This window comes from Abramis brama (assembly GCF_963993115.1).
Source record: "Abramis brama genome assembly, chromosome: 1".
NCBI classification, from domain to species: domain Eukaryota; kingdom Metazoa; phylum Chordata; class Actinopteri; order Cypriniformes; family Leuciscidae; genus Abramis; species Abramis brama.
In genome coordinates, this window is record NC_139963.1 from 66,056,922 (window position 1) to 66,071,641 (window position 14,720).

The window sequence follows — 14,720 nt, forward strand, 5'->3', positions numbered from 1 at the left end:
ACCTGGGTGTTATATTAGACCGCAACTTGTCTTTTGAAAATCATATTTCATATGTTACAAGAACAGCCTTTTTCCACCTTAGAAACATTGCTAAGCTACGTAACATGCTATCAGTTTCTGATGCAGAAAAGTTAGTTCATGCATTCATGACCTCGAGACTAGATTACTGTAATGCTTTATTAGCAGGTTGTCCTGCATCCTCAATAAACAAGCTACAGTTAGTCCAAAATGCAGCTGCTAGAGTTCTTACTAGATCAAGAAAATATGATCATATAACACCAATTCTGTCGTCTCTACATTGGTTACCTATAAAGTTCCGTATCAATTACAAAGTATTACTACTGACCTATAAAGCCCTAAATGGTTTAGCTCCCGTGTATTTAACGGAACTTCTATCGCCCTACAATCCATCGCGCTCTTTAAGATCACTAAATTCGAGGCTTCTGGTCATTCCTAGGATATCTAAGTCCACTAAAGGAGGGAGGGCGTTTTCACATTTAGCTCCTAAACTGTGGAATGGCCTTCCTGATATTGTTCGAGGCTCAGACTCGCTGTCCAAGTTTAAAACTAGATTAAAGACGCATCTCTTTAGCCAAGCATTCACATAATACCTACCTTTTATACTACAGTTGAATCAGATTGAATGCATTAATATTACGAACAGCAGCTACGCTAATTATTTCCCATCTGCTTTTCTGTTGTTATCTCGGGACGCCAGTCCCGAGGTAAATACAGATCGTCAGCTCCAGTTTGTATCCAGCCTCTCATGGAAACTACAGATTCTCCAACACCCGTGCAGAGACGACTCGGCGCCTGTGAAGAGACGACTCGACGCTGGCGATATGTTTATGCCCTAAATCAATACATGATTAACTAACTGTATTTCTCTATGTACATTTCTGAAATGCACTTTCTGTAAAGCTGCTTTGAAACAATATGTATTGTGAAAAGCGCTATACAAATAAATTTGAATTGAATTGAATTGAATAGAGGTGGGGAGCTGTTGACCTCAACTGGGGATGTCGTTGGATGGTGGAAGGAATACTTTGAGGATCTCCTCAATCCCGCTGTCACGTCTTCCATTGAGGAAGCAGAGGCTGAGGGCTCAGATGTGGACTCGTCCATCACCCAAGCTGAAGTCACCGAGGTAGTCAAGAAACTCCTCGGTGGCAAGGCACCGGGGGTGGATGAGATCCGCCCTGAGTACCTCAAGTCTCTGGATGTTGTGGGGCTGTCTTGGCTGGCACGCCTTTGCAGCATCGCGTGGCAGTCGGGGACAGTGCCTCTGGGATGGCAGACCGAGGTGGTGGTCCCTCTTTTTAAGAAGGGGGACCGGAGGGTGTGTTCCAACTACAGGGGGATCACACTTCTCAGCCTCCCTGGGAAAGTCTATGCCAGGGTACTGGAGAGGAGAATCCGGCCGATAGTAGAACCTCGGATTCAGGAGGAACAGTGTGGTTTTCGTCTCTGCTCTTTTTTTTATTTTTTTATTTTTATTTATTTGACAGGGACAATGGACAGTACGAAACTGTCCCAGAATTAGCTGCAGAGCTAAATTTCATCTGCAGTCCCTGGGCAGAAAGAATCTAATCAAATCACATTACATACAATATAATATCCCACAAGAAAAAAATATACGACACATTGTCTATCAATTAACAATAAATACATCAATATTCACATAATATTACAAAAACAATCCCCCATGATTATAAAACCTTAACAAAACAAGAGTATTTAATGATTACAGACCTGATTCCTTTTTAACCACATTTTCAAATGCAGCTTGAACTGTGTCAAAGTACGACATTGTCTAATAGCAATTGGTAATTTATTCCAGTTTTTAACAGCTCTTACTGAAAAAGCTGATCGACCAAACTCAGTAACTCTAAAATGTGCTTCACAGTCACCTCTTGATGAAGCCCTTGTTTGTCTTATGTTTTCTCTACGTGAAGCAACAAATGCTTTTAAGGGAGGAGGTGCAAGATCATTTACAATTTTATACATTAAACAACAATTGTGAAATATAATAAAATTGTCAAAAGTAAGGAAATTGTGCTTTTGGATTATAAGACAATGATGGTATCTATTCGGTTTCTTGTCAAATGCCTTTAAAGCACGTTTGTATAAGATATATACAGGTCTGAGAGTAGATTTTCCTAATTGTGACCATGAAGTAATACAATAAGAAAAATTAGAAAAAATTAAAGAATGCAAATAAATTCTTGCAGCTTCCAGTGAAAGTTGACTCCGTATAAATTTAAAGTTTCTAAGTTGAGGTGTCACTGCGCAGACTATTTTTTTTATATGCTTTTCAAATGTTAAGTGCGTTTCTAAAATAACTCCAAGATATTTAAAATCTGACACAATTTGTAATTTTTCACCACAGACTAATATATCAGCAAGATTCTCCTCCTTCCTTTTAATTTTAAAATACATACAGGCAGTTTTCTGAACATTTAATGTTAAACAACACTGAGTAAGCCATTGCGACATTTAATTTTTGTGCAACTTGATCATTTGTTTTACCATGTACATATACAACAGTGTCATCGGCGTACATTTGAATATTTATATCCGGGCAAACATCAGGTAAATCATTCAAATACAAACTAAAAAGTAATGGCCCTAATACAGACCCCTGCGGTACTCCTGTGAAACACTCTCTCAAAGACGATACCTGCATTTCAATCCGGGTACACTGTTTCCTTGATGTAAGGTAAGATTCGATCCATTTCATTGCTTCTACCGAAAAATTAAAATATAATAATTTAGACATTAAAACATTATGATTTAATGTATCGAATGCCTTTTTCAAATCAAGGAATACTGCACCCACAACCCCACCTTTATCTAATTTTGACCTTACATGCTCGATAAAATGACATACAGCCGTTTCCGTTGAATGCTGTTTGCGGAACCCAAATTGCATAGGGCACAATAAGTTATTTTGTGCATTTAAGTAATTTACAATTTGCTCAGTTACTACCTTTTCTAATATTTTAGACACTATTGATAAAATTGAAATCGGCCTATAATTTTCAACTTTACTCGGATCACCTGCCTTGAGAACTGGAGTAACTAATCCAGTTTTCCAACAATTTGGGAAAATAGACTGTCCAATTGATAAATTAACAAAATGAGTAATTGAGGCTAAAAAAGTATCACTATTACTTTTTAAAAATGTACAATCCAAACCATCTATATCTTTGGCATTAGAATGTTTTAAATCCTTTATAATATTCTGAATTTTAATCTCTGAAACCGTGGTTAGATAAAATGCAGGTTTTACTGAATTTACGGAATTTAGATCTTTATATCTACTTCCATATTTATCAATCAAACTCTGAACTGAGTCAACAAAATAATTGTTAAATATATCAGTAATTTCATCAGGCTTATCAATTATTCTCCCTTCAAAATTTAGTTCTAGACATTTACTACCTAAATTAGAGTCTTTCTTTATTAATTGATTAATAGTTTGCCATACCTTTTTACTATTACCTTTGGCCTCATTTAAAATATTAATAAAGTATTGTGCCTTAGCCTGCCGTATTATCTTAACTACATTGTTTCTCAAACTATTAAAAAGAAGTCGGTCCTGCCGTAATCCAGATTTTATAGCTTTTTTTAAGGCAATGTCACGCTTTTTCATGAGCATCCGTACCTGTTCAGTAATCCATGGTAAGTTATTCTTTTTATGCCTGTTTCCAGCAAATGTAGTATATTTATTCCTTATTTTTTGTATTTCCTCTATAAACATTTTATGCGCAGTTTCCACATCTTCAGTAGATAAAAGGGGTGCCCAATCAATTTGTCCAAGCTCTCCTTCGAACGCACTCATATCCTTTTTTAATATTCTAAAGGAATAGTTCTCTTTATTCTGTGTAGAAGTATGGTAATCAAATCTATTCTTATTTAGTTTCCTAGAAATAAGTGTAAGATTGTGATCTGACAATCCAGTTAAAAAATTAAAAATCTTTATTATTCTATCTGGTTTATTAGTAAAAATAAGATCTAATAAAGTTTGCGAAGTGGCTGTAATTCGTGTAGGGCCCTCAACCATTTGTGTAAAATCATATAATTTTGTTATTTCACTTAATTTTTTTTTGGTGATTTTATCAGACCAATTAAGATTGAAATCCCCCATAACAAGACACTCTTTACGCAAATCAATTTCTTTAAGAAGATTTTTTAAATGTTTATAAAATGAGATATCAGATGAAGGAGGTCTATAAACTGCAACTATAGTAAAGGACATTTGCGAAGATAAAGTAATTAAAACGGCAATACATTCAAAATCTTTTGAACATTCAAGTTGAACTTGTTCACATTTAAAATGATCTTTAACATAAATAAGGAGCCCTCCTCCTCTACCAGTTTTCCTATCGTGTCTGAAACATTTATACCCATGCATTATCAAAGCAGCACTAGGAGAAGTTTTGGTTAACCATGTTTCTGATAAACACAAAAAATCTAAATTTGAATCGTTAAGCAAATGTTCAATTTGTTCATGTTTTGGTAACACACTTCTTATATTTAAATGTCCTCCCAAAATACCCTTCGGTTTAGCCCCGCGGTCCCAAATTACTTTAGAATGGTTCATTGTTTGAAAATATTGCAGCTTACGATGCCTTTCGACAGCCGACAGTCCATTGCGTCTCCCGTCGACCAACACACGGCGGCAAGTCGAGCAAGCCCTCTCAACACAGCCGGACAGCACATCCAGACTACAGCCAGCTCCGGCCTGGCCACCAGCATCCACCGCGGGAAATGCAGGTGAGTCTCCAGCAGGTGAGTCTCCAACAGTCAAGCCACGGCCAATCCCAATCCGACCACAAATATCCACTGGCGGCATCTGAAAAACACCTCCAGGCGATGCTCAAGAATTCAATTCGACACCACCGACAATATCCACCAGCGGCGACTGCAAGACATCTCCAGGCGCCGTGCCAGAATTTAAAGCAAGACACTGAGCAACTCCAATGTCACCAGGTCCTGGATTAACATGAATATCACCAGCAAGGAGAAGCGTCGTCATCAAATAAAGCAGAACCTTTTTCTGGGGCCGCTTAGATGTATCTTGTGTTGAATTCTTTGATACAAATGGTGCCAAAGCTTTTCCGTTTTTTAGAACCATGGAATATGAGGCAAACTGTCCCAGTCCGTTTAAATTACTTGGTGACTGAAACTCGTTGCCGTTTGCACGACTAATCCAACAACAGTGAACCGAAGCGTAAAGGAGGGCAAATACATATGCGAAAAACAGAAATCTCTGCGTAGATTTCGTCTTATGGAGGTTTAAGAGAGCCACGGGAAAATTGATCATTAAAATTAACACATTAAAAAGATAAAAATGAGTTTGCTTTAATCTAGTCCTAAGAGCAGCTCCTGCCATACTGCAACTCAGGTCCGCCATCTTGACAAGAGTTCCTTTGCGGATGATGTTGTCGTGTTGGCCTCATCAAGCCAGGACCTTCAGCATGCACTGGGACGGTTTGCAGCCGAGTGTGAAGCGGCTGGGATGAGAATCAGCACCTCCAAATCCGAGGCCATGGTCCTCAGTCGGAAAAGGGTGGCTTGCCCACTTCAGGTTGGTGGAGAGTTCCTGCCTCAAGTGGAGGAGTTTAAGTATCTTGGGGTTTTGTTCACGAGTGAGGGAAGGATGGAACGGGAGATTGACAGACGGATCGGTGCAGCTTCTGCAGTAATGCGGTCGATGTACCGGTCTGTCGTGGTGAAGAAAGAGCTGAGCCGCAAGGCGAAGCTCTCGATTTACCGGTCAATCTACGTTCCTACACTCACCTATGGTCATGAGCTTTGGGTCATGACCGAAAGGACAAGATCCCGGATACAGGCGGCCGAAATGAGCTTTCTCCGCAGGGTGGCTGGGCGATCCTTTAGAGATAGGGTGAGAAGCTCGGTCACTCGGGAGGAGCTCAGAGTAGAGCCGCTGCTCCTCCACATCGAGAGGGGTCAGCTGAGGTGGCTCAGGCATCTGCTCCGGATGCCTCCTGGACGCCTTCCCGGGAAGGTGTTCCGGGCGCGTCCCACTGGGAGGAGACCCCGGGGAAGACCTAGGACACGCTGGAGAGACTATGTCTCCCGGCTGGCCTGGGAACGCCTCGGTGTCCCCCCAGAAGAGCTGGAGGAAGTGTCTAGGGAGAGGGAAGTCTGGGGATCTCTGCTTAGACTGCTGCCCCCGCGACCCGGCCCCGGATAAGCGGAAGAAGATGGATGGATGGCATTTCAGAATTAACCAATTTTCTTTCTTTTTTTCATAAATACACATTACAAAATTCTACACTGGAATCAGCAAATTCATCATCCGTTTGAGCTGTGGAAGTTGAAGAAAGGGTTTTTCCTGGTCTTTCTCTTTCAGTTTCAGAAAGCACGCTCTTCCACTAAATCTGTGAAGATGTTTGTTTGTCACGATTAACAGCTGGAGTGCCCTTGATAGCCACCAGAGGACACTCCATCCCAGACTATTGCCACATCTCGGACTACATTACCCATAAGCCACTGCCCGGACTAATCAACCATGAGTGTCATCAGCCGTTCCTCATAGCCTTGTTAACTCTGTGTATGTAAGCCTGGTTCACTCTGAGGTTCACTTTAGTATGGAGGGATTATTGGGTCAGATTTAAAACTAAAAGTCTAAAACTAAAAGTCTTAAACGAAAACTAAAAGTCTAAATTTGAAACTAAAAGTCTAAGTCGAAAACTAAAAGTCTAAGTCGAAAATGAATTTGGTATTTAGGATTGGGCATTTGGTATTTAGGATTGGGCATTTGGTATTTAGGATTGGGCATTTGGTCATTTAGGATTTAGGATTGGGCATTTAGGGATTAAGGATTGGGAATTTGGTATTTAGGATTGGGCATTTAATCATTTAGCCATTTAGGATTTAGGATTGGGAATTTGGGGATTTAGGATTGGGCATTTGAGGATTGTGAAACATGGTGTCGAAATGTTCAGCGTTTCCTTGTAGCTCAGAGTGTGTTAATGGACTCTCTTGTCTAGTGTTTAGAGCTGTTATCATTCAGAAGCTCCTGGGTCAGTCCTTTTTTTTCTTTCTTTTTTTTAAATTGAAAATAAGTAATATTTTTTTCCTCAAATAGCTTTGTAGTTACTGCTAAACATACGGGTTTTAAAATAGAAGAAAGCACACATTTTAACACATTTAAACATTTTACCAGTCGGATGTTTTAACTACTTTAAAATGGCTTTTTTGGTCACTTATATCTGAATATTTACAGACATCAAGACAATATAAATATAAGTTCACTCAGCTAGTCCTATCACTTGAAGCAGAAAATCCATCCTTCTGTCCTTTTAAATGTCCGTGTTAAAAGAGCACTTTCGGTGGTTTAGTGAATCTGATTGCTGTAGCTTATATCCGACTTAGGCATGGGGTCAGAGATGAGGAACGATCCCAGCTTTTTCCCTCTCAACTTCCAGCACTGTACCTTTCAGAGCTGAGAAGCAACATCCAACCAAATCATGGAAACCTAAGGCCTTCTTCTCAGTCACCAGAACAGAGATCGAAATTCCTATAACTGGGATGAAATCCCGACTCCAGAAGCTCATACCATCTTAAAGCTGTAGATGACCAGATCGTTTCATTTCATTTTTATGAGGGTACATTTCAGCTTACAAATATGAATATTTTGTTCAAGCTCTTGAATTTTACTTTCAAACAAGTATTAAAAACGTGAATTCTAACTTTGAAACTTTCCAACAAGAGCAAGTTTAGTTACATCTGTTTTTACAGGAATGGAAGAGACAACAACTTTTCTTTTAATTAATGCAGGAAACAGGAAACATTACAGTGTTTATGTGATGTTGGTAATCATTTTGTCCTTTTCTTCTTTTTCACTTTCCATGAAGAATAATATCGTCTGCAAGGTATAAGTTAAAAAAAAAAAAAAGTCCAAAATGAATAATAGGGAGCGGCACACATCCTTTGCACTATGTACCTTTGTGCCTGAAGCTATTTGTTTATGTAAGAAATATGAGTGTTTTTTTTTACCCTCTTTTATTTTAGTATTTAAATGTATTGTGTTGTCTATGTATGTGAACCACCAATGTAGCTGAAACTAATTGACCCAAGGGAATTAATAAAACTTTAAACTTAAAGTGAATGGAGAGTCAGATGCAGAAACTCACAGAAGGGACTATGAGCAGAAATGGACAGAGATCACCACACTTGATCTTGAGTGATGAAACATCCTCATATACCCATACGCTCATGTAATATATGTACATATATTACATTTCCATGCATGAGAAATACAGTAGGAACAATTTCATTTTGTAAATATTGAGGGAAAAACATGCAGAAAACCCTTTCGCACCTGACAGAAATCTGCCAGTGAGTGTCTGTATCTTACCACATGTGCAATTCTTCTTCTGTAATTCCGAGAGCAAATATGTAATTCTCTCCATAGGATGACAAGGACTCTTGTGCTCCTGAAAATTATGAAAGAAGAGGATGCCATTCACATGAATTCTGCAGGGATCAGATACATTCAAAAGTGTTTTCTTACTGATAAATGAGTATTCATGATTACATTATTTACAAAAGGATGTTTGTGCAAAAGTAACTATTCAAAATACACCACATATAAAGTATATCTTTACAGGCTTCTGGCTAATATTGTTCACAATGCTCAGTTCACAAACAGGACAGAATGTAATGATACATTTATGGTATATTATGTGGGTATATTATCAGTAATAAAATACTCATTAAACAATGTGTAATCATTAAAAATAAAAATCAGCCATTTTAACCGATGCGATTCAGAGATGAAGGCTACAATACTAATGTTGTCCAATAGAGGGAGACACAGGATAAAACATCCTTTAAGATCTCAGTTTAAAGACTGAAACTTGCTCAATAAATTGACTTGCAGTAAAAATTTGCATATAAGTTCATTATCGTTTCATAAAGTTTAATAAAGCCCAATATAATAAGTTTGCAAAACCTGTAATCTCCAAAATACTTGCAGACCATTAATTTCTTAATTTTAATGATATTGACAACATATTTGTCAAGTTGCCATGACTGAATGAATGTCCAGAAACTTAAGGACTGTAATAAATGTTGGAGAACAATTGATTATGAATTTTTCTAATAAATCTTCTTCTTCTGAAAATGCTTCTCCTGAAAACTCCCCAGAAATTGAACATGTTGAAGACTGGTGGAATGCATTGAGTGTAACGAATGATGATGAAACAGAGAACAGAAATGTTAATGTGACAGACAAAGTTGAGATGTTTATGGACGATCTTGTAGTTGAACACCTCCAGAGGAACCATGCAAAGAGAGCTCGCAAGACGGAGAAGGAGAGAAAGACGCTGGCGAAGGTCTTCCACTAAGACTCAGCCCCCTCGAGACGAACTGATCCATCGTGCACAGCAGTTAATAAAAATGATCAGACAAGTTGAAAGATTAAATAAGAAAATAAGACACATTGCATACAGTTTTATGGTTGAAAACGAAATAAAATGTTCAAATGAGGATGTGTTGAATTTGCAGGGTGAGCTCAAACTAAAGCCTAGTTTGAGCTTGGCCTGTGAACTTTAGGGTCATAGGAAGAGAGTGTGTGTGTGTAGCTATAGGTACATGACATGTTTAAGGGTGTTAAAACCACACGTGTTTTTGAAGAGAACTTGGAGCATCTCTTGCTTCACAGACAGAAAAGGTGTGAAGCTGAAGAGAGGTCAAAGGGGCTGGAACAGGGGAACTTTCGGTATAGAGCTTTTGGTGTGTGTGCTGCATAAGATAAGGGTGATAAGATCTGTAGATAATCTGAATATGTGCTTTCACAAGCTTACGTTAATGAAGGGACTAGGATAAGTCCCAAGCATGACCTTATAAGGGAATTAACTGTACTAAGATGACAGCCCATAGATAGAAGGCGCCCAAAAAAGAGTTAGTATAAAAAGCCTTGTAAGGTTTTTTTTCAGGTCTGCAATTCGGGTGAAGACACTCACGTGTTTATGTTATTTTTATTTTATTATTATTTTTAAGACAGTACATTACGCGTTTACAGGCAGGAGCCATCTTGGAAAACAGTCTCGACTGTAAACACGTAATGTACTGTCTTTATAAAGTATCTTCTTATTAAACTGTCTGTTTAAAGTTACACTTAAACTTTCACTTACAAAGTTCTTGATGCTTCGGTTTGCATGTAGGGACCCTCATTATGCTACCGGGTTAGTGTGAGGCTATTTTGAGCCTTGTTAGTGGTATTAACTAGCGATTTACTTTTACTTACTCTGTGCCACATATACTAGTGTTATGAGCTAATCTGTTTTTAGAGATAAAACTCTTTACAATTCGATGATCATGAAAACACATCCCAGAGAACGATCGACTCGGTAACCATGTGTTAATTACCCCTAGGTTCATTTTTCACCAGAATTGTCCTTTAACAAACCAGGCACTAAGAAAAACAGATGATTCTGATTTGACACAGACTGTGTTTTTGCAAACAGCTGTTAAACATGAAGAATGCCTATTTTCCACATTCCCGACTGGAGGACTCGGGATTACAGACAAAGACTTTGCTGTGAAAAGTGTATCTAGCAGGTCAAGATGACACTGGTTTCAGTCTTCTAGTGTCCGACTGTTGAAGATATATGCATTTCAGGAGTAGCATTTCAGTAACAAACCAATTTTCTCAGAACTGCAGAGACTTAAGCCACTTTCAACAAACGACTGAAACGCTTCTTTTACATCAACACTTGACCCATTAATACTCACACTTACTATTCTATATTACAATACATTACGAGCTCATGAGGGAAAATCACCATATTTGTAACAAACATCTCAGGAAAGGAGACATATTAAACACAATTGCAAAGGTTTTATTGCGAAAATTAGCATTAATCATTCAAATAAAATAAAAAAAGTTGCTAAAAACAGGAATGAACAGACAAGATACAAGAATCACCAAATCAGCTCCATCACACAGAACAGAGAGAGGATTATACAGTCTGAGTCTGTCCATTACTGTATTTAATATTATATTTAAAGCAGTTTATATATGAAGCACAAGAAAATTTTATCTAAACTTGGTGTCACTATTTCTTCATTGTGATCAGAGTTTTTCTCTGTTTTCTGAGAAGAAGAAAATCTAACAATGAACAATCCTCTGTAAGTTTTTGCTATTGTAAATATTGCTGCAGATTTGCTCTAAACTCATCAGTATTTTATTCTAATATTGTCGGCATCTCTATTTCCTCTGGGTGCTTCGAGTCCTTCCTCCCTGCAAAATAAAAGCATTGACTGACCTCTCGTATGTGTTTTTATCATGATTGCAGATTGTTCCAGATCAGATGAGTGTGAATCATCAGATTGTGTGCGGCTCAAAACTCACCAGCTCTTCTTGCACAGATGATCTGAAGAAGAATCACAGTAGGAGCAGCAAACACTGCGATCTCAACAATAATCACAATCACTGCAGGAAACATGAGAGGAAGAAGAGAAACTGTACATGACTGAAGTCAAGGGTATTCAACTATCAACAGTTATTGATGAAGCTTTTACAGACTGACTGATAGTTTAATGTTATAAAGCTGTCAGTATAAATGAACGTGTCGTACCTCTGTATAATGATCCAGCAGTCACACATAATAAAGTTTCTCCTGGATCTGTGGATCACGTCTGTAAGTTCAGTTCAACACATAATGCCACATATACACAACATCATCATCACATAATACTCGAGCTTCACACAGGATTTTCATTTTAGCGGGGCTCAGCTCCCAATGAGTGTATGATTTAAAAATGGTAACACTTTAGTTTAGGATCTAATTCTCACTATTAACTAGTTGCTTATTAACATGCATATTACTAGGATATCAGCTGTTTATTAGTATAAAGGCAGAGTTTTATAATCACTGAGGTCCCAAATGTGAGGCAGTTAGGAGGGTTCGGTTTAGATTTTTCTGATCTACATATGTGCATTTTAAGATGTTTTGAAGGCCAAAAAATTGGATAACAGTGTGAATTAGATTATTTTCTCTCCTCATCTCCATCACTCTCTTTTTCTCTTTGTTTTTATCTTGCCCTGTCTCTTCCCCTCTGTAATAAATGTCGGAAATTGAGAACAAATGATTATGAATTCTTCTGATAAATCCCCATAAATGGTATATATTAAACACTATCTGCATCCCATAGTTAGAAGGCGCCCAGAACAGGGATGGTTTAAAAAGCCTTGAGTGTTTTTTTGGGGCCGCAATAAAAAAAAAAAAAAAAAGACTTTTACGTGTTTATGTTATTTTTGCCTTTGGATTTTTTTGTCTTTGTATTATTCTGAATCTTTTCTAAATAAAATGAAATCATCATGTTGTGGTGATTCGTAAAATGTTTTAAGCAAGTGTAAGAGTAATTTTTCCCCATCAATATTTTTTGTAATTAAATATTAATATTGGCAAACACCCAGTGTATCCGAATTCAAGATTGAGCCGGTTAGAGGCTCCGCCGAGGACCCTGAATCCACATCTTACATCTGTAATCTACAGGTCAGGGCAATGTTTGATTGCTGCAGATTATGGGAATGTTTTAGAAGGATCTAGAGGTTACAGCGGGATAAAAATACAACACCTCCTGAAGCTGAGCTTTGACTGATATAGGCCTTTCATGTTTGTCTCTGTCAGAGAAGAAAGTAAACACAGGGTCTCAGACATGGTCATTTACTGAAGGCTACCAGGAAAGATAGGTAACTAAATTCATTAAATTCATTCACAATAAGTACACATTCATTATTGGTCGTATGCCTAATACAGGGCCATAGTCATTTAGCAGATGCTTTTATCCAAAGCGACTTACAAATTAGGACTAAATTAAGCGAGTCATCATGAAGAGGCAGAAACAATGCAAGAAGAATTTTTTTTGCATTTTTTTTTTTTCTGAGATTAAAGGTGGGGTATGTGATTCTCTTTTTTGTCCATTTTTTTCCAAAATCACTTGAAATCCTATTCCTAACCCACTTACAGCCACTGAGTTAGAAGCAGGACTGTGGAACGGGCAGGACTCGAAAAACTCCAGCCAATCATTTCCAAGACTACCTAGAATCATTGGACAGTAAGTTCATCAATCAAATGGTCGTACAATACCCCCCTCCCCCTATCCCCCTCCCTCCACACGAATGGGTGGAGTCAGGGCCAGCATTGGAGGAAAGAAGGTAGGACCATTTGAGTTGTGTATTTTCAAAATCTGCCGGGCCATTTTGCAAATCCCATACCCTACCTTTAAGTGCTCACGGAAGAGATGAGTTTTCAGTTGTCGAAGCCTGCTGCCGGTTTCATGTTTTAAAGGGGACTGAAGCGATCACAAATTAGTGTACAGTTAATCACACATATTTTAGGGGGGCTAGGCAGAAGTAACTCTGATAGGTAGCCTATATGTAGCCTATATAAGGTCCTCGAATGACTTTGAATATTTCGCCAGCATCAGCCTTTTCACAGTTTGTATCACTCCGCTTGTCTGTGTTTGCGCAACTTGCATCATTAAGCCAGTAGGTGGCGACAATTGACTGTCTTTATGAATGAACAATTGAACTTTAATTGAACTGATTAGTGCCAAAAACATTGATTAACTCAAGAAAGAAACAAGTTGCTGAAACCAATATTTAATGCTAATATATAAATTGCTAATTTGCCTCTGGACACAAAAAGTTTACATCTATGCAAAATAATCCTTAAAAGATTTCTCATTTAAGGCCATTCCTGTTTGGAATATGTGATTGTGTTTTGTCAACAATAAGCAGAAACATTTTTGCATTTCCATTTTGTACTGTGGATCATTCATTTCAACATTTATTCTTATGTTTAAGAATCTGTTATCTGCTTGACAAATAATTTATGCTACTGCCCACTGACATGCTTTTAAAACTATTGTTGTCAAATTTTTTTGGCCTTCAAACACCTTAAAATGCACATGGTTTGAGAAATCCAAATTTTCTCGGGGAGCATGCCCCCGAATCCCACTAACTACCTCACATTTGAATGCGCGTTTCTGTGAGGTAATGTGGGCTGGTGTGGCAACAGTGCCAGGGCTGAATTTTTGAACCAGTCTGCCCCCTGCATATAGGCCTACAATATACAATATTCTCTGTCTCGAATCATGTTATCTTATTACCCACCCCAGCCCCTGATGTTTCGGGCTCAGCCCCTGATGTTTTTAAAACCTAGAAACGCCTCTGGCGTCAAACGGCGGCTGGCTATGTGGACCTGTTGCAGCGGGCATCCGTCTTGACTGAGAACATTTGGGGATGGATGGCAAGGGAAGTTTACAAAAACGGACGTCAGTTCCAGACCGTGGATGCCCTTCGTGAAGCCATCTTCACCACATGGAGCAACGTTCCCAGCAGCCTCCAGGAAACAGTCGCATCAAGCATGCCGAAACGAGTGTTTGAAGGGATCAACAATAACGGTGGGGCTACTCACTACTGAGTCCTTTTTTGACACTTTTAGTTCTGTTGTGGGTTTATTTTTGGGCTATGGTCTTAAACTTTTGATCAGCTGATGCAGTTTTCAATGAATTGCCTACTCTCTATTTTTTGTCTCTTGCTCCTGTTTCTTCTTTTTGCATTTTGAAGCAGTACTTACAACCCTGTTATGATCCACTAGTGCGCAATGCGTAAAACTTTCAATGTTTCCCCCGGTCTTAATAACATTTCTTGACAGTTTTCAGCATCCCTC

General features: G+C 38.4%; 1 long non-coding RNA gene across 1 annotated transcript; it reads right to left on the reverse strand.

The window, feature by feature from the left end:
• Positions 1–11,003: 11,003 nt before the first annotated feature.
• LOC311078793 lies at positions 11,004–11,665 on the reverse strand. Its single transcript, XR_014605273.1, has 3 exons — positions 11,619–11,665; positions 11,393–11,473; positions 11,004–11,281 (listed from the first exon to the last, which is right to left on the reverse strand). It is a non-coding gene; the product is annotated as an uncharacterized lncRNA (long non-coding RNA).
• Between the last annotated feature and the right edge of the window lie 3,055 nt (positions 11,666–14,720).